The sequence below is a fragment of the Pongo abelii genome, chromosome 11, assembly GCF_028885655.2.
Source record: "Pongo abelii isolate AG06213 chromosome 11, NHGRI_mPonAbe1-v2.0_pri, whole genome shotgun sequence".
NCBI classification, from domain to species: Eukaryota; Metazoa; Chordata; class Mammalia; order Primates; family Hominidae; genus Pongo; species Pongo abelii.
Genome location: NC_071996.2, coordinates 50,609,798 through 50,629,305, shown reverse-complemented (window position 1 = coordinate 50,629,305; position 19,508 = coordinate 50,609,798). Strand labels below are relative to the sequence as shown.

The 19,508-nt window shown below is 36.9% G+C and overlaps 1 protein-coding gene across 23 annotated transcripts in view; it reads right to left on the bottom strand.

Annotated features, from left to right (window-relative positions):
* MBD5 (methyl-CpG binding domain protein 5) overlaps positions 1 to 19,508 on the bottom strand; it is a 475,596-nt gene that overhangs the window by 266,589 nt on the left and 189,499 nt on the right. For 16 of the 23 annotated variants that reach the window (XM_063712773.1, XM_054549347.2, XM_063712788.1 and 13 more), the window contains one exon: positions 544 to 694. The exons of 5 other annotated variants lie outside the window; for them this stretch is intronic. The gene's annotated coding sequence lies outside the window, so the exon portion shown is untranslated. Of the gene's footprint in view, positions 1 to 543; positions 695 to 3,382; positions 5,921 to 19,508 lie in introns of those variants that run through there. 2 more of the 23 variants (XM_063712794.1, XM_063712793.1) reach the window with 2 other exon arrangements.

Sequence of the window (19,508 nt, the reverse complement as noted above, 5' to 3'; positions counted from 1 at the left end):
ATGAAATATTTTGATGCAGAATTTTCACAAAATGTAAAGCTGTGAGAGTTGTAAAGGGATAGCTTCCCAAGATTTTGGAGCACTGTAGATTAGTTGTTAAAGAAAAGGGAGGAAAAATGTTGGGATACCTTTAACTATATAAAATTCATAAACAGTATGACTAATTCTAAAATAAATAGAAAATAATTCTGATTTCCAATTTTATTTAGTATTTACAGTTATATATGTGTCCAAGAGAGATATGAAAAAGCCCTGTTTTCAAATATAGGTACTTAATTTTGGTTATTTAAATCCTTGTTCTGTATTTCGGGATTTAAGATAGCCTTATTCTATCTGTTACTCTAGAGGTAAGGGCAAATGCATCTTAATGTAATTTTTGACATGCAATAGTGTTAAAAGAGGAAAAAAAAATAAAAAGACATGCATACATAAATTCCTATAGTAAATAATACTTTTCATTTTAAATTAAAACCCAATATAATTCTACTTGTGTCTACATGATTAATAACAGAAAACTCATAGTAGAAATATTTCATTGCTTGCCTCCAAAAAATTGTTGACATCCTCTGTTGCCATCTGCCATGGTGGTCATTCCTCTGTGTTTGATGGAACTAAAGAAGCATTAGGGTTCTATGGATTGATGAAGGAAAATGGTCTGTGCTCTTCTTGATTTCTGGTATTTATTTCCTTGGTCCTGTTAAAAACGATACCAGGGTGAACTTACCAATTTTGAACACATCCAGTTATTCTGTATTCTTTTACATTCATATCTAAGGAAGTTTTGAGATTTTTATGCAGTCTCATTTAAAATCATAGAATTTTAGACTCTAACAGAAAGGGCTTGTTAAATTTAAGACTGAAGATTCAAAAAGAGCTATATCAATCAGGTAATTCAATCCACTTAACAGTACAGAAAACCAAAATCAAAAGAGGTTAAATAAACAATGTTACAGTCAGTGGCAGATCGGAGATGAGAAAACAGTTCTTTTTACTCCAAGTTTGGGGGCACTTTCCTCTAGCTGGGGCTCTTTCCCTCTTTGAGAAAAGAGAAGGAGACTGGCAAGAGCACTATAATGACCAAGCTGATTTCTTAGCTCTAATACTTAGGGAAAAATCTAGAACAAAAACCAAAAAGCATGATAGCATAATATTTAGATTATCAATTCATAGCATATCATTCATGCAACAGATACCTAAAAGATATTATTTTGTTAAAATATAACATAGGACATTATTTTATTAAAAAATATCTATACAGTGTTGGCAACATAGTGAGACTATGTCTCTACCAAAAAAAAAAAAAAGTCAGATATGGTATTGCATGCTGTACTATAGTCCTAGCTACTTGGGAGCCTCAACCAGGAGGATCACTTGAGCCCAGGTGGTCGAGGCTGCAATGCACTACAATCATGCCATTGCACTCCAATTAGGTAACAGTGAGACGCTTTCTTGAAAAAAAAAAAACTATCTATATGATTACACATCATTAAATTTCTGAGTTTCATCCATTGTCATGATCACTTATCTTTTCCAATCTTCACAACTGCAACCATCTACTACTCTACTATCCACATAACAAAAGAGTGATTTTTAAAAATTATCTATAGAGCAACAGAATGACATTTTTAAAAAGAAAACTGAATTTAAGACTCCCTTGTTCAAAATCCCCCAAAGACTTTCCATAACATCTAAGGCAAGGACTTGGATCCTGGTTACCTTTCTGAAAGCCTATCTGATCACTCTTCCTCTTGTTTCGTATTCTATAGCCTTAGTGGCCTTCATGTTCTTCTTCAAACGTGCTAAGAACACTCTTGATTTAAGTCTTTGACCTTTGTCTTCTCTCAGATTGGAATGTCTCTTTAGATAACCACATGTCTGTTCCCACTGACTAAAACACTCTTTTTCCTTGAAAGCTCCAGGATTGTTTCTGGATCTTCTCAAATATCACTTCCCAGAGAGGATTCTCTCACCAGTCTAGCTAAAAAACCTCCACCTCCAACTTTTACCCTCTTCACCATTGGCCTTCATTCTCTATATCCATACCTGCTTCATTTCCATTCACAGTATTTATAATTCCTAAATATTATGTAGCCCCACAATCCCGGTGAAGCCAGATGTCATTTAGAATTAAGTATTTTTGGTATTTTTAAGGTAATATAGTACATATACTATAATTATGCAACATCTCCTACCCTTCTCCCCTCCCATTCAAGAGGTCTGGGAAAGCACTCTGAAGTCAAATATGTTAATAAACTTGCAGTAAAACATATATTCATTCTAAGTGAGATTTTTCAAAGACTACAACTTGGGGCAGAGCAAGATGGCAGAATAGAAATCTCCACTGATTGTCCCCCCAGGCAAGGACACCAATTCAAGAACTATCTACACAAAAAAAGCACCTTCATAAGACTCAAAAATCAGGTGAGCACTCACAGTACCTGGCTTTAACTTCATATCACTAATGAGGCACTGAACAGATAGGAAAAACAGTCTTAAATAGCTGATGCCACCTCTCCCGCAGCAGCAGAGGCATGGTGTGGAGAGTGTTTGGTGTGCTGGAGAGAGGAAGATTGTAGCATTTATGAGGCACTGAGCTCAGTGCTGCCCTACTATAACAGAAAACAAAACTAGACCAAACACAGCTGATGTCCACCCAAAAAAGGAGCATTTTAACCAGGGCTGTTTAGCCAGAAAGGAATCGCCAATCCCAGTGGTCCAAACTTGAGTTCCTGCAAGCCTCATCAGTGCAGGCTAAAGTGTTCTGGGGCCCAAAATAAACTGGAAAGGCAGACTAGGCCATAAGGACTGCAACTCCAAGGCAAGTCCTAGTGTTGAACTTGGGCCAGAGACAGTGGACTGGGGGAGGGGGGCATGTGACTTACTGAGACACCAGCCAGGGTGGGGAAGGGAGTGCTGGCATCACCTCCCCCTAACCACAGGATATATAGCTGGTGGCTCCAAAAAAGACCCACTCACTCCACTTAAGGAGAGAAGAGGGAAGAATAAAGAGGACTCTGTCTGAGATCTTGGATACCAGCTCGGCCACAGCAGGGTAGGGTACCAGTTAGAGTTATGAAGCCCCCTTTCCAGATTCTGCTACTGAATGACATTTCTAGACACACCCTGGGCAAGAAGGCAACCTGCTGCCTTGAAGGGAAGAACCCAGTCCTGGCAGCATTCATCATCTTCTAACTGAAGAGACCTTGGGCCCTGAACAACCAGCAGTAATACCCAGGTACTACATTGAGGGCCTTGGGTGAGACTCTAAGACTTGTTGGCTTCAGGTGAGACTAAGCACATTCCTAGTTGTGGTGGGTACAGGGTGAGACTCCTTCTTCTTGAGAAAATCAAAGGGAAAAGCAAAGGGAACTTTGTCTTGTACCTTAGTTACCAGCTCAGCCACAGGGGTTAGAGCACCAAGCAGGTTCTTGGGGTCCCAGGTTCCAGGACTTGGCTATTGAATAGAATTTCTAGACCTGCTCTGGGTCAGAGGAGAGCCTGCTGCCCTGAAGGGTGAGTATCAGGCCAGGCAGCATGCAACACAAGTTGAATGAAGAGCTCTTGGGCCTTCAGTGGTACAGCACTCCCCATGGAGATGTGGTAGCGGTAGCCACAGGGTGAGGCTCCTCTGCCTTTAAAAAGGGGAGGGAAGAGTGGGGAGGACTACATCTTTTGAGTTCAGCGCCAGCTCACCCACAGTACAATAGAACACCAGGTAGACTTCTAAGATTTTTTTACTCTAGTCCCTGGCTCCTGGATGGAGCCAGGAGCCTGGGCATGTCCTGGGGGAACCCGCCACTCTGAAGTGAAGGATACAGGCCTGGCTGGCTTTGTCACCTGCTGATTGTCGAGCCCTAAAGCCTTGAGTGAACAGGCTGAAGCCCAGGAGTGGTTACAGCAAGCCTCAGGTAAGACCCAGTGATGTGCTGGCTTCAGGTCTGGCCCAGTACAGTTCTAGTGGTGATGACCACAGAGGTGGTTATGTCACAATATCCCCAGCTCCAGATGGCCTAGAACAGAGAGAGAGACAGAGACAGAGACAGAGACGGGGGTGGAGTGGGACAGACAGACTCCATTCACTTTGGAGAACGTGAGGAAAGAGAACAAGAGGCTATGCCTGGTAATCCAGATAATCCTTCTGGATGTTGTCCAGGACCATCAAGGCAGTACCTTTATGAGTCTGTAAGAACTACAGCATTACCAGGCTTGTGGTGCCCCTAAAGCAGATACAGCTTAGATCACAACACTTAGATCACAACAATCAAGTCCTTTTGAATATCTGGAGAGCCTTCCCAAGAAGGACAGCTACAAGTAAGTCCACAAAGTGAAGACTACAATAAATACCTAACCCTTAGATGCCCAGACATCAAAGAACATCTACTACATCAACACCATCCTGGAAAACATGACCTCACCAAATGAAATAGATGAGGCACCAGGGACCAATTCTGGAGAAACAGAGATATATGACTTTTCAGACAGAGAATTCAAAATGGCTGTGCTGAGGAAAGTCAAAGAAATTCAAGATAACACAGAGAAGGCATTCAGAATTCTATCCGATTAATTTAACAAAGAGATTGAAATAATTAGAAAGAATCAAGCAGAAATTCTGGAGCTGAAAAATGCAACTGCCATACTGAAAAATGCATCAAAGTCCATTAATAGCAGATGTGATCAAGCTGAATAAAGAATTAGTGAGCTTGAAGATAGGCTGTTTGAAAATACACAGAAAAGACAAAAAAAAAAAAAAGAAAAAAGAAAAAACAATGAAGCAAAGCAGGCTAGAAAATAGCCTCAAAATGCAAGAAATAACTAAGGTCAGAGCAGAACTGAAGGAAATAGAGACACAAAAAACCCTTTAAAAAATTAATGAATCCAGGAGCAGGTTTTTTGAAAAGATCAACAAAATTGATAGACCACTAGCAAGACTAACAAAGAAGAAAAGAGAGAAGAATCAAATAGACGCAAGAAAAAATGACAAAGGGTATATCACCACTGATCCCACAGAAATACAAACTACCATCAGAGAATACTATAAACACCTCTACGCAAATAAACTAGAAAATCTAGAAGAAATGGATAAATTCCTCGACACATATATCCTCCCAAGACTAAACCAGGAAGAAGCTGAATCTCTGAATAGACCAATAACAGGTTCTGAAATTGAGGCAATAATTAATAGCTTACCAACCAAAAAAAGTCTAGGACCAGATGGATTCACAGCCAAATTCGACCAGAGGTACAAGGAGGAGCTGGTACCATTCCTTCTGAAACTATTCCAATCAATAGAAAAAGAGGGAATCCTTCCTAACTCATTTTATGAGGCCAGCATCATCCTGATACCAAAGCCGGGCAGAGACACAACAAAAAAAGAGAATTTTAGACCAATATCCTTGATGAACATCTATGCAAAAATCCTCAATAAAATACTGGCAAACTGAATCCAGCAACACATCAAAAAGCTTATCCACCATGATCAAGTGGGCTTCATCCCTGGGATGCAAGGCTGGTTCAATATACAAAAATCAATAAACGTAATCCAGCATATAAACAGAACCAAAGACAAAAACCACGTGATTATCTCAATAGATGCACAAAAGGCCTTTGACAAAATTCAACACTCCTTCATGCTAAAAACTCTCAATAAATTAGGTGTTGATGGGACGTATGTCAAAATAATAAGAGATATCTATGACAAACCCACAGCCAATATCATACTGAATGGGCAAAAACTGGAAGCATTCCCTTTGAAAACTCGTACAAGACAGGGATGCCCTCTCTCACCACTCCTATTCAACATATTGTTGGAAGTTCTGGCCAGGGCAATCAGGCAGGAGAAGGAAATAAAGGGCATTCAATTAGGAAAAGAGGAAGTCAAATTGTCCCTGTTTGCAGATGACATGATTGTATATCTAGAAAACCCCATCGTCTTAGCCCAAAATCTCCTTAAGCTGATAAGCAACTTCAGCAAAGTCTCAGGATACAAAATCAATGTACAAAAATCACAAGCATTCTTATACACCAATAACAGACAAACAGAGAGCCAAATCATGAGTGAACTCCCATTCACAATTGCTTCAAAGAGAATAAAATACCTAGGAATCCAACTTACAAGGGATGTGAAGGACCTCTTCAAGGAGAACTACAAACCACTGCTCAATGAAATAAAAGAGGACACAAACAAATGGAAGAACATTCCCTACTCATGGGTAGGAAGAATCAATATCGTGGAAATGGACATATTGCCCAAGGTAATTTATAGATTCAATGCCATCCCCATCAAGCTACCAATGACTTTCTTCACAGAATTGGAAAAAACTAAAGTTCACATGGAACCAAAAAAGAGCCTGCATTGCCAAGTCAATCCTAAGCCAAAAGAACAAAGCTGGAGGCATCACACTACCTGACTTCAAATTATAATACAAGGCTACAGTAACCAAAAGAGCATGGTACTGGTACCAAAACAGAGATATAGACCAATGGAACACAACAGAGCCCTCAGAAATAGTGCCGCATATCTACAACTATCTGATCTTTGACAAACCTGACAAAAACAAGCAATGGGGAAAGGATTCCCTATTTAATAAATGGTGCTGGGAAAACTGGCTAGCCATATGTAGAAAGCTGAAACTGGATCCCTTCCTTACACCTTATACAAAAATTAATTCAAGATGGATTAAAGACTTACATGTTAGACCTAAAACCATCAAAACCCTAGAAGAAAACCTAGGCAATACCATTCAGGACATAGGCATGGGCAAGGACTTCATGTCTAAAACACCAAAAGCAATGGCAACAAAAGTCAAAATTGACAAATGGGATCTAATTAAACTAAAGAGCTTCTGCACAGCAAAAGAAACCACCATCAGAGTGAACAGGCAACCTACAGAATGGGAGAAAATTTTTGCAACCTACTCATCTGACAAAGGGCTAATATCCAGAATCTACAATGAACTCAAACAAATTTACAAGAAAGAAACAAACAACCCCATCAAAAAGTGGGCAAAGGATATGAACAGACACTTCTCAAAAGAAGACATTTATGCAGCCAAAAGACACATGAAAAAATGCTCATCATCACTGGCCATCAGAGAAATGCAAATCAAAACCACAATGAGATATCATCTCACACCAGTTAGAATGGCGATCATTAAAAAGTCAGGAGACAACAGGTGCTAGAGAGGATGTGGAGAAATAGGAACACTTTTACACTGTTGGTGGGACTGTAAGCTAGTTCAACCATTGTGGAAGTCATTGTGAAGATTCCTCAGGGATCTAGAACTAGAAATACCATTTGACCCAGCCATCCCATTACTGGGTATATACCCAAAGGATTATAAATCATGCTGCTATAAAGACACATGCACACATGTATGTTTATTGTGGTACTATTCACAATAGCAAGGACTTGGAACCAACCCAAATGTCCAACAATGATAGACTGGATTAAGAAAATGTGGCACATATACACCATGGAATACTATGCAGCCATAAAAAATGATGAGTTCATGTCCTTTGTAGGGACATGGATGAAGCTGGAAACCATCATTCTCAGCAAACTAACACAAGGACAAAAAACCAAACACCGCATGTTCTCACTCATAGGTGGGAATTGAACAATGAGAACACATGGACACAGAAGGGGGAACATCACACACTGGGGACTGTTGTGGGTGGGGAGAGGGGGGAGGGATAGCATTAGGAGATATACCTAATGCTAAATGATGAGTTGATGGGTGCAGCACACCAACATGGCACATGTGAACATATGTAACAAACCTGCATGTTGTGCACATGTACCCTAAAATTTAAAGTATTATAATAATAATAATAATAATAAAAGAAAATAGTCTCAAAATGGCAAATCTAAGAGTTACTGGCCTAGAAGAGAAGGTAGAGAAAGAGATAGGGGCAGTAAGTTTACTCAAATGAATAATAACAGAGAACTTCCCAACTTATAAAAGATATCAATATTCAAGTACAAGAAGGTTATAGAACACCATGCAGAATTAACCCAAAGAAGACTACCCCAAGGTATTTAATAATTGAACTCCCAAATGTCAAGGATAAAGAAAGGATCCTAAGCAGCAAGAAAAAAGAAATAGCATACAATGGAGCTCCAATATGTCTGACAGCAGAATTTTCAGTGCAAACTTCACAGGCCAGGAGAGAATGGCATGACATATTTAAAGTGCTGAAGGAAAAAACTTTTACTCTAGAATAGTATATTCAGTGAAAATACCCTTCAAACATGAATAAGAAATAAAGGCTTTCCCAGACAAACAAAAGCTTAGGGATGTTATCAACACCAGAACTTTCTGCAGGAAATGCTAAAGGGAGTATTTTGATCAGAAAGAAGAGGACATTAATAAGCAATAAATCATCTGAAAGTACAAAACTCACTGGTAATAGCAAGTACACAGGAAAACACAGAATATTATAACACTGTAACTGTGGTGTGTAGACTGCTATCTTAAATAGAAAAACTAAACAATTAAGCAATAAAATAAATAAAAAATAACCATAAGAAGTTTTCAAGACATAAACAATACAAGAAAATATAAATGGAAACAACAGAAAGTCAAAAAAACAGGGGGATGAAGTTAAGGCATAGAGTGTTTACTAGTTTTTTGTTTGTTTACATAAACAGTGTTAAGTTGTTATCAGCTTAAAATAATGGGTTATAAGATAATATTTCCAAACCTCATGGTAACCTCAAACCACAAAAAAAAAATACAACTAATACACAAAACATAAAAGGCAAGACCCAAGAAAATCATCTTCACTGAAGGGAAGGCAGGAAGGAAAGAAGACCACAAAATAACCAGAAAACAAATAACAAAATGGCAGGAGTAAGTCCTTACTTACCAATAAAGAAACTGAATGTAAGTGGACTAACCTCTCCAATCAAAAGACATTGAGTTGCTGAATGGATACAAAAAAAAGACAAGACCCAATGATCTGTTGCCTACGAGAAATACACTTCACCTATAAATACAAACATAGACTGAAAGTAATGGGATGGAAAAAAATATTCCATGCCAATGGAAACCAGAAGAGCAGGAGTGGCCATACTTTTATCAGACAAAATAGATTTATAGTCAAAAACTTTCACAGAGACAAAAAAAGGTCACTATGTTATGATAAAGGGGTCAATGCAGCCAAAAAAAAAAAAAAAAAATTCTAAATACATATGCACCCAACACTGACACACCCAGATTTATAAAGCCAATATTATTAGAGCTAAGGAGAGAGATAGGCCCCAATACACTAATAGCTAGAGGCTGCCAGGTGTGGTGGCTCACGCCTGTAATCCTAGCACTTTGGGAGGTCAAGGAGAGCAGATTGTCTGAGCTAAGGAGTTCGAGACCAGACTGGGCAACATGGTGAAACCATGTCTCTACTAAAAAAAAAAAAAAAAAAAATTAGCCAGGCATGGCAACGTGCGCCTGTAGTCCCAGCTACTCAAGAGGCTGAGGCAGGAGAATTGCTTGAACCCGGGAGGCAGAGGTTGCAGTGATCCGAGATGGTGCCACTGCACTCCAGCCTGGCGAAGGAGTGAGACTCCATCTCAAAAAAAAAAGAAAAAAAAAAAAAAAAAAGAAAGCTAGAGGCTTCATCACCACACTTTCAGCATCAGATAGAGACATATTGTCCAGATGGAAAAATCAACAAAGCAACATTGGACAATCTGCACTATAGTCCAAATAGACCTAATAGACATTTACAGAACAGTTCATCGAATGGCTGCAGAATACACATTTTTTTCCTCAGCATATGGATGATTCTCAAGGGAAGACATTAGGTCACAAAACAAATCTTAAAACATTCAAAAAACTGAAATAATATCAAGCATCTTCTCTGACCAAAGTGGAATAAAACTCATAATCCATAACAAGAGGAATTCTGGAAACTGTACAAATACATGGAAATTAAACAATATGCTCCTGAATGACCAGTGGGTCAATGAAGAAATTAAAAAGAAAATTGAAACATTCATTGAAACAAATGATAATGGAAACACAACAAGCAAAACCTATGGAATATAGCAAAAGTAGTACTAAGAGGGAAGTTTATGGCCATAAGTGCCTACATCAAAAAAGAAGAAAAACTTCAAATAGACAACCTAAAGATTCATCTTAAAGAACTAGAAAAGCAAGAGCAAACCAAACCCAAAATAAGTAAAAGAAAAAATAAAGATCAGAGCAGAAATAAATAAAATTGAAATAAACAAGTTAGTTTTTGAAAAGTTAAGCAAAATTAACAAAATTTTGGCCAGACTAGGAAAAAAAGAGAGAGGATCCAAATAAATAAAATCAGAGATGAAGATGGAGACATTACAAATGATATGACAGAAATTCAAATGATCATTAATTACTACTATGAGAAACCATATGCCAATAAATTGGAAAATCTATAAGAAATGGACAAATTCCTAGAAAAATACAACCTACCAAGATTAAACCATGAAGAAATCCAAAACCTGAACAAACCAGTAACAAGTAATGAGATTGAAGCTGTAATAAAGTCTCCCAGTAAAGAAAAGCCCAGAAACTGATGGCTTCACTGCTGCGTTCTACCAAATATTTAAAAAATGAATATCAGTACTACTCAAACTACTCCAAAAAACAGAAAAGGGAATACTTCCAAACTCATTCTATGAGCCCGGTATTACCCTTATACCAAAAATAGACAAATACACATTAAAAATAAGAAAACCACAGCCCAGTATTTCTGACGAATAGTGATGTAAAAATCCTCAACAAAATACTAGCAAACCAAATTCAACAGTACATTAGAAAGATTATTCATCATGACCAGGTGGGATTTATCCCGGGGATGCAAGGATGGTTCAACACACACAAATTAATCAATGTGATATATTATATCAATAGAATGAAAGACAAAAACCATATGATCATTTCAATTGATGGTGAAAAAGCAGTTGATAAAATTCAACATCCCTTTATAATACACCCTTAAAAAACTGGATATAGAATGTACATTAGCATCAGAAAAACCATATATGACAGACTCACAGCTAGTATCATACTGAATGTGGAAAAGCTGAAAGCCTTTTGTATAAGATCTGGAAGATGAAAAGGATGGTCACTTTTATCACTGTTACTCAACATAGTACTGGAAGTCCTAGCTAGAAAACCAGACAAGAGAAAGAAACAAAGCGCATCTAAATTGGAAGGAAAGAAGTCAAATTATCCTTGTTTGCAGATGACATAATATTATATTTGGAAAAACCTAAAGACTCCACACACACACACACATACACACACACGCACACACACAAAACTATTCCAACTGATAAACAAATTTAGTAAAGTTGCAAGATATAAAATCCACATACAAAAAACAGTAGCATTTCAAAATGCAACAGTGAACAACCTGAAAAAGAAACTAAAAATGGAATCCTATTTACAGTAGCCACAAATAAATACCTAGGAATTAACTTAATGAAAGAAGTGAAAGATCTCTATGGTGAAAATTATAAAATACTGATGAAAGAAATTGAAGAGCACACCAAAAGAAACCAGAAAGATACTCTATGTCCATGGATTGGAAGAATCAATATTATTAAAATGTCCATACTGCCCAATGCAATTTACAGAATCAGGGCTATCCCTATCAAAATACCAATGACATTCTTCAAACACACACACATAAATTTTGTAAAATGTATATGGAACCACAAAAAATTCAAAATAATCAAAGCTATCCTAAGCAAAAAGAACAAAACTGAGAAAATCACATTACCTGACTTCAAATTATACTACAGAGCTATAGTAATCAAAACAGCATGGTACTGACATAAAAACACACATGTAGACCAATGGAACAGAATAGAGAACCCAGAAACAAATTCACACACCTACAGTAAACTCATTTTCAACAAACGTGCCAAGAACATACACAGTGGAAAAGATAGTCTCTTCAATAAATGGTGCTGGGGAAAATGAATATACATATGCAGAAGAATGCAATTAGACTGCTACTTCAAGCCATATAGAAACATCACATAGAAATACATTAAAGATTTAAATCTAAGACCCTCAAATTATGAATCTACTACAAGAAAACATTCGGGAAAATCTCCAAGACATTGGTCTGAACAAAAATTTATTGAGTAATACCCTACGAGCACAGGCAATCAAAACAAAAATAGACAAATTGGATCATATCAACTTAAGAAGTTTCTGCACAGCAAAGGAAACAACAAAGTGAAGAGACACCACAAAGAATTGGGGAAAATATTTGCAAACTACCCATCGGACAAGTGGTTAATAACCAGAATATACAAGGAGCTCAACTCTATGGGAAAAAATTTGATAATCTGATTAAAAAATGGGTAAAAATTTGAATAAACATTTCTCAAAAGAAGTCATGGAAATGGCAAACATGCATATGAGAAAGTGCTCAACATCACTGATAATCAGGGAAATGCAAATCCAAACTACAATGAGATATCATCTCACCTCAGTTAAAATGGCTTTTAGTTAAAAGAAAGGCAATAACAAATGCTGACAAGGATGTGGAAAAAAGGGAACCCCAGTCTTGGTAGGAATGTAAATTACTAAAAGCACTATGGAGAACAGTATGGAGGTTCCTCAAAACTAGAAATAGAGCTACCACATGATTCAGTAATCTCACTGCTGGGTATATACCCAAAAGAAAGGAAATCAGCATATTGAAGAGTTATCTGCAATCCCATGTTTGTTGCAGCACTGTTCACAATAGCCAAAATTTGGAAGCAACCTGAGTGTCCATCAACAGATGAATATAAGAAAGTGTGGTACTGATACACAATAAAGTACTATTCAGTCATCAAAAAGAATAAGATGTTGTCATCTGCAACAACATGAATGGAACTAGAGGTCAATATGCTAAGTTAATCCAGGGACAGAAAGACAAAGCATGTTTTCACTTATGTGTGAGATCTAAAAATCAAAACTATTGAACTCATGGAGATAGAGAATAGAAGGATGGTTACCAGATGTTGGGAAGGGTAGTTGGAGGGTTGGGGGTAGGTGGGGATGGTTAACGGGTACAAAAACTCCTAGAAAGAATGAATTAAGTCTTAGTATTTGATAGCACAACAGGGTGACTATAGTTGATAGTAATTCATTTATTTATTTATTTGTTTATTTATGTATTTGTTTTCAAATTTTATTATTATTATACTTTAAGTTTTAGGGTACATGTGCAGGTTTGTTATATGTATACACGTGCCATGCTGGTGTGCTGCACCCATTAACTCGTCATTTAGCATTAGGTATATCTCCTAATGCTATCCCTCCCCCTTCCCCTCACCCCACAACAGTCCCCGGTGTGTGATGTTCCCCTTCCTGTGTCCATGTGTTCTCATTGTTCAATTCCCACCTATGAGTGAGAACATGCGGTGTTTGGTTTCTTGTCCTTGCGATAGTTTGCTGAGAATGATGGTTTCCAGTTTCATCCATGTCCCTACAAAGGACATGAACTCATCATTTTTTATGGCTGCATAGTATTCCATGGTGTATATGTGCCACATTTTAAACTGCATCAACTAACAAGCAAAATAACTAGCTAACATCATAATGACAGGATCAAATTCACACATAACAATATTAACTTTAAATGTAAATGGGCTAAATGCTCCAATTAAAAGACACAGACTGGCAAATTGGATAAAGAGTCAAGACCCATCAGTGTGCTGTATTCAGGAAACGCATCCCACTTGCAGGGACACACATAGGCTCAAAATAAAGGGATGGAGGAAGATCTACCAAGCAAATGGAAAACAAAAAAAGGCAGGGGTTGCAATCCTAGTCTTGGATAAAACAGACTTTAAACCAACAAAGATGAAAAGAGACAAAGAAGGCCATTACATAATGGTAAAGGGATTAATTCAACAAGAAGAGCTAACTATCCTAAATATATATGCACCCAATACAGGAGCACCCAGATTCATAAAGCAAGTCCTTAGAGACCTACAAAGAGACTTAGACTCCCACACATTAATAATGGGAGACTTTAACACCCCACTGGCAACATTAGACAGAACAATGAGACAGAAAGTTAACAAGGATATCCAGGAATTGAACTCAGCTCTGCACCCAGCGGACCTAATAGACATCTACAGAACTCTCCACCCCAAATCAACAGAATATACATTTTTTTCAGCACCACACCACACCTACTCCAAAATTGATCACATAGTTGGAAGTAAAGCACTCCTCAGCAAATGTAAAAGAACAGAAATTATAACAAACTGTCTCTCAGACCACAGTGCAATCAAACTAGAACTCAGGATTAAGAAACTCACTCAAAACCGCTCAACTACATGGAAACTGAACAACCTGCTCCTGAATGACTACTGGGTACATAATGAAATGAAGGCAGAAATAAAGATGTTCTTTGAAACCAAAGAGAACAAAGACACGACATACCAGAATCTCTGGGACACATTCAAAGCAGTGTGTAGAGGGAAATTTATAGCACTAAAGGCCCACAAGAGAAAGCAAGAAAGATCTAGAATTGACACCCTAACATCACAATTAAAAGAACTAGAAAATCAAGAGCAAACACATTCAAAAGCTAGCAGAAGGCAAGAAATAACTAAGATCAGAGCAGAACTGAAGGAAATAGAGACACAAAAAACTCTTCAAAAAATTAATGAATCCAGGAGCTGGTTTTTTGAAAAGATCAACAAAATTGATAGACCACTAGCAAGACTAATAAAAAAGAAAAGAGAGAAGAATCAAATAGATGCAAGAAAAATGATAAAGGGGATATCACCACCGATCCCACAGAAATACAAACTACCATCAGAGAATACTATAAACACCTCTACGCAAACAAACTAGAAAATCTAGAAGAAATGGATAAATTCCTCAACACATACATCCTCCCAAGACTAAACCAGGAAGAAGTTGAATCTCTGAATAGACCAATAACAGGTTCTGAAATTGAGGCAATAATTAATAGCTTACCAACCAAAAAAAGTCTAGGACCAGATGGATTCACAGCCGAATTCTACCAGAGGTACAAGAAGGAGCTGGTACCATTCCTTCTGAAACTATTCCAATCAATAGAAAAAGAGGGAATCCTTCCTAACTCATATTATGAGGCCAGCATCATCCTGATACCAAAGCCGGGCAGAGACACAACAAAAAAAGAGAATTTTAGACCAATATCCTTGATGAACATCTATGCAAAAATCCTCAATAAAATACTGGCAAACCGAATCCAGCAGCACATCAAAAAGCTTATCCACCATGATCAAGTGGGCTTCATCCCTGGGATGCAAGGCTGGTTCAATATACAAAAATCAATAAACGTAATCCAGCATATAAACAGAACCAAAGACAAAAACCACATGATTATCTCAATAGATGCACAAAAGGCCTTTGACAAAATTCAACACTCCTTCATGCTAAAAACTCTCAATAAATTAGGTATTGATGGGACATGTGTCAAAATAATAAGAGATATCTATGACAAACCCACAGCCAATATCATACTGAATGGGCAAAAACTGGAAGCATTCCCTTTGAAAACTCGCACAAGACAGGGATGCCCTCTCTCCCACTCCTATTCAACATATTGTTGGAAGTTCTGGCCAGGGCAATCAGGCAGGAGAAGGAAATAAAGGGCATTCAATTAGGAAAAGAGGAAGTCAAACTGTCCCTGTTTGCAGATGACATGACTGTATATCTAGAAAACCCCATCGTCTCAGTCCAAAATCTCCTCAAGCTGATAAGCAACTTCAGCAAAGTCTCAGGATACAAAATCAGTGTACAAAAATCACAAGCATTCTTATACACCAATAACAGACAAACAGCCAAATCATGAGTGAACTCCCATTCACAATTGCTTCAAAGAGAATAAAGTACCTAGGAATTCAACTTACGAAGGATGTGAAGGACCTCTTCAAGCAGAACTACAAACCACTGCTCAATGAAATAAAAGAGGATACAAACAAATGGAAGAACATTCCATGTTCATGGGTAGGAAGAATCAATATTGTGAAAATGGACATACTGCCCAAGGTAATTTATAGATTCAATGCCATCCCCATCAAGCTACCAATGACTTTCTTCACAGAATTGGAAAAAACTACTTTAAAGTTGATATGGAACCAAAGAAGAGCCCGCATCGCCAAGTGAATCCTAAGCCAAAAGAACAAAGCTGGAGGCATCACGCTACCTGACTTCAAACAATAATACAAGGCTACAGTAACCAAAACAGCATAGTACTGGTACCAAAACAGAGATATAGACCAATGGAACAGAACAGAGCCCTCAGAAATAATGTCGCATATCTACAACTATCTGATCTTTGACAAACCTGACAAAAACAAGCAATGGGGAAAGGATTCCCTATTTAATAAATGGTGCTGGGAAAATTGGCTAGCCATATGTAGAAAGCTGAAACTGGATCCCCTCCTTACACCTTATACAAAAATTAATTTAAGATGGATTAAAGACTTACATGTTAGACCTAAAACCATCAAAACCCTAGAAGAAAACCTAGGCAATACCATTCAGGACATAGGCATGGGCAAGGACTTCATGTCTAAAACACCAAAAGCAATGGCAACAAAAGCCAAAATTGACAAATGGGATCTAATTAAACTAAAGAGCTTCTGCACAGCAAAAGAAACCACCATCAGAGTGAACAAGCAACCTACAGAATGGGAGAAAATTTTTGCAACCTACTCATCTGACAAAGGGCTAATATCCAGAATCTACAATGAACTCAAACAAATTTACAAGAAAAAAACAAACAACCCCATCAAAAAGTGGGCAAGGATATGAACAGACACTTCTCAAAAGAAGGCATGTATGTAGCCAAAAAACACATGAAAAAATGCTCATCATCACTGGCCATCAGAGAAATGCAAATCAAAACCACAATGAGATACCATCTCACACCAGTTAGAATGGCGATCATTAAAAAGTCAGGAAACAACAGGTGCTGGAGAGGATGTGGAGAAATAGGAACACTTTGACACTGTTGGTGGGACTGTAAACTAGTTCAGCCATGTGGAAGTCATTGTGGCAATTCCTCAGGGATCTAGATCTAGAAATACCATTTGACCCAGCCATCCCATTACTTGGTATATACCGAAAGGATTATAAATCATGCTGCTATAAAGACACATGCACACGTATGTTTATAGTGGCACTATTCACAATAGCAAAGACTTGGAACCAACCTAAATGTCCAACAACGATAGACTGGATTAAGTTGATAGTAATTTAATTGTATATTTAAAATAAGTAAAAATTGTTATAACAAGATGTCTTAGAAAAAAACTAAAAGTATAATTTGATTGTAACACAAAAGATAAATGCTTGAGGTGATGAATATCCCATTTTACATGATGTGATTGTTACATGTTGTATACCTGTATCAAAACATTTCATATATCCTACAAATATGTACACATAGGTATCCACAAAAATTAAAATAAAAAATAAGACTATGACTAGTCTCATATCAGCTTTACTACTAAATGAATCTGATTCAGATTTTACCACTATTTGAATTGTCAAAATTTTCAGTTTCCCAAGCTTTTTGATATTAGAATTGCAGATAAGGGATTGTGGAACATACTACTTATTAATTTGTTAATTGCTTGTCTCTTCCACATAATGCATGTTCACAAGAACAAAGATTTGTTTTGTTTTTGCTCTGTAGTGCAGTGCTAACAGATAATAATGACTGAATAAATATTAGTTAAGTGGACAAATGAAGGCCTCTGTAAGGATTAGCTTTGTGTTATTTTTACATTTTAAGTAAATCTTGTGCTACAGTCATCTCTCAATTGAAGCAATAGTTGAACTTTTAAAAATATTATTAAAATTATTTCTTCTTTTAAGGCTCAATGAAAGGCAGAAGGATAGAAAAAATATGATAAACAGTGTTTATATAAACTACAGGAAACAACACCTGGTCTGTGTGATACAGTGGGAAGAGTTCTCAACTAGAGTTCTAGAGATCTAGGTTGGTTTCCTTCCTTTCCTTTTTCTATTAACTACTTACCTATTTATTATTCATCTATCCATCCTCCATTCATCCACTTTTTCCTCTTTGACTTACATATCTCACCATTTTGGCTTGATTCATTATCTGTCAAATGAGTGGATAAAACCTGGTGATCTTTAGCCATTCTGATTCTGCTAACAGTAAATAATTGTGATAATATTTGACTATCCTAGAGGTTGGCTCACACTAGCTTTTCAATTAAATTTAAGCATGTTTGTTTGTTTAAATGTTACTATAGCTTTATAGGATAATGTGAAGTTAGGTAATGTGATTTCCCCAGTTTTGTTCTTTTTGTTTAGGATGGCAAAAAGTGTCACTTAGTGACACATTCACCAAATATGTATTTTATGTTACAGTTACACAATAATGAATTTTTTTGTGTTTCTGTATGCCTAATAATAGCAAATGTTTATTGAACATTTTCTTTTTTTTTTTTTTTACAGAGATCTATATCTTTTATTCTTTTTTTTAAATTTTATTATTATTATACTTTAAGTTTTAGGGTACATGTGCACAATGTGCAGGTTTGTTACATATTGAACATTTTCTATGCACCAGAAACTATTTTAAGCTTTTTACATACACTAACCTTACAACTCTCTATTAGTCATGTGCTGTATAATACTGTTTTGGTCAACTATCAACCGCATATATGACAATGATCCCATAAGATTATAATGAAGTCAAAAAATTCCTATTGCCTAGTATTTACTATACTGTATGTTTTAATTGTTAGAGTGTACTCCTTCTACTTATTAAAAAAAAAGTTAACTGTAAAACAGCCTCAGGCAGGTCCTCCAGGAGGTATTCCAGAAGAAACCACTGTTACATAGCAGATGACAGCTCCGTGTGGGTTACTGCCCCTGAGATCCTTCCAGTGAGACAAGATATGGAGGTGGAGGAAAGTGATACTGATGATCCTGACCCTCAGTAAGCCTAGCCTAATGTGTGTGTTTGTGTCTTAGTTTTTAACAACAAAGTTTAAAAAGAAAAAAAAATTTAATAGAAACAAGCTTATAGGATAAGGATAAATAGAAAATATTTTTGCACAGCTGTACATGATTGTGCTTTGTGTTTTAAGCCAAGTGTTATTATAAAAGCATCAAGAAGTTAAACAATTTAAAGTTTATAAAGTAAAAGTTACAGTAAACTAAGGTTAATTTGTTATTGTAGAAAAAAACTTTTAAAATAAATTTAGTGTAGCCTAAGTCTACATTATTTATAAAGTCTACAGTAGTATACAGTAATGTCCTAGGCCTTCGCATTCACTCACTACTCACTCACTGACTCACTCAGAGCAACTTCCAGTCCTCCAAGCTCCATTCATGGTAAATCTTCTATACAGATGTACCAGTTTTTATCTTTCACATCTTACTTTTATTGTACCTTTTTTGTTTAGATACACAAAAACCATTATGTTGTAATTCTCTAAAGTATTCAATACAGTAATATGCTGTACAGGT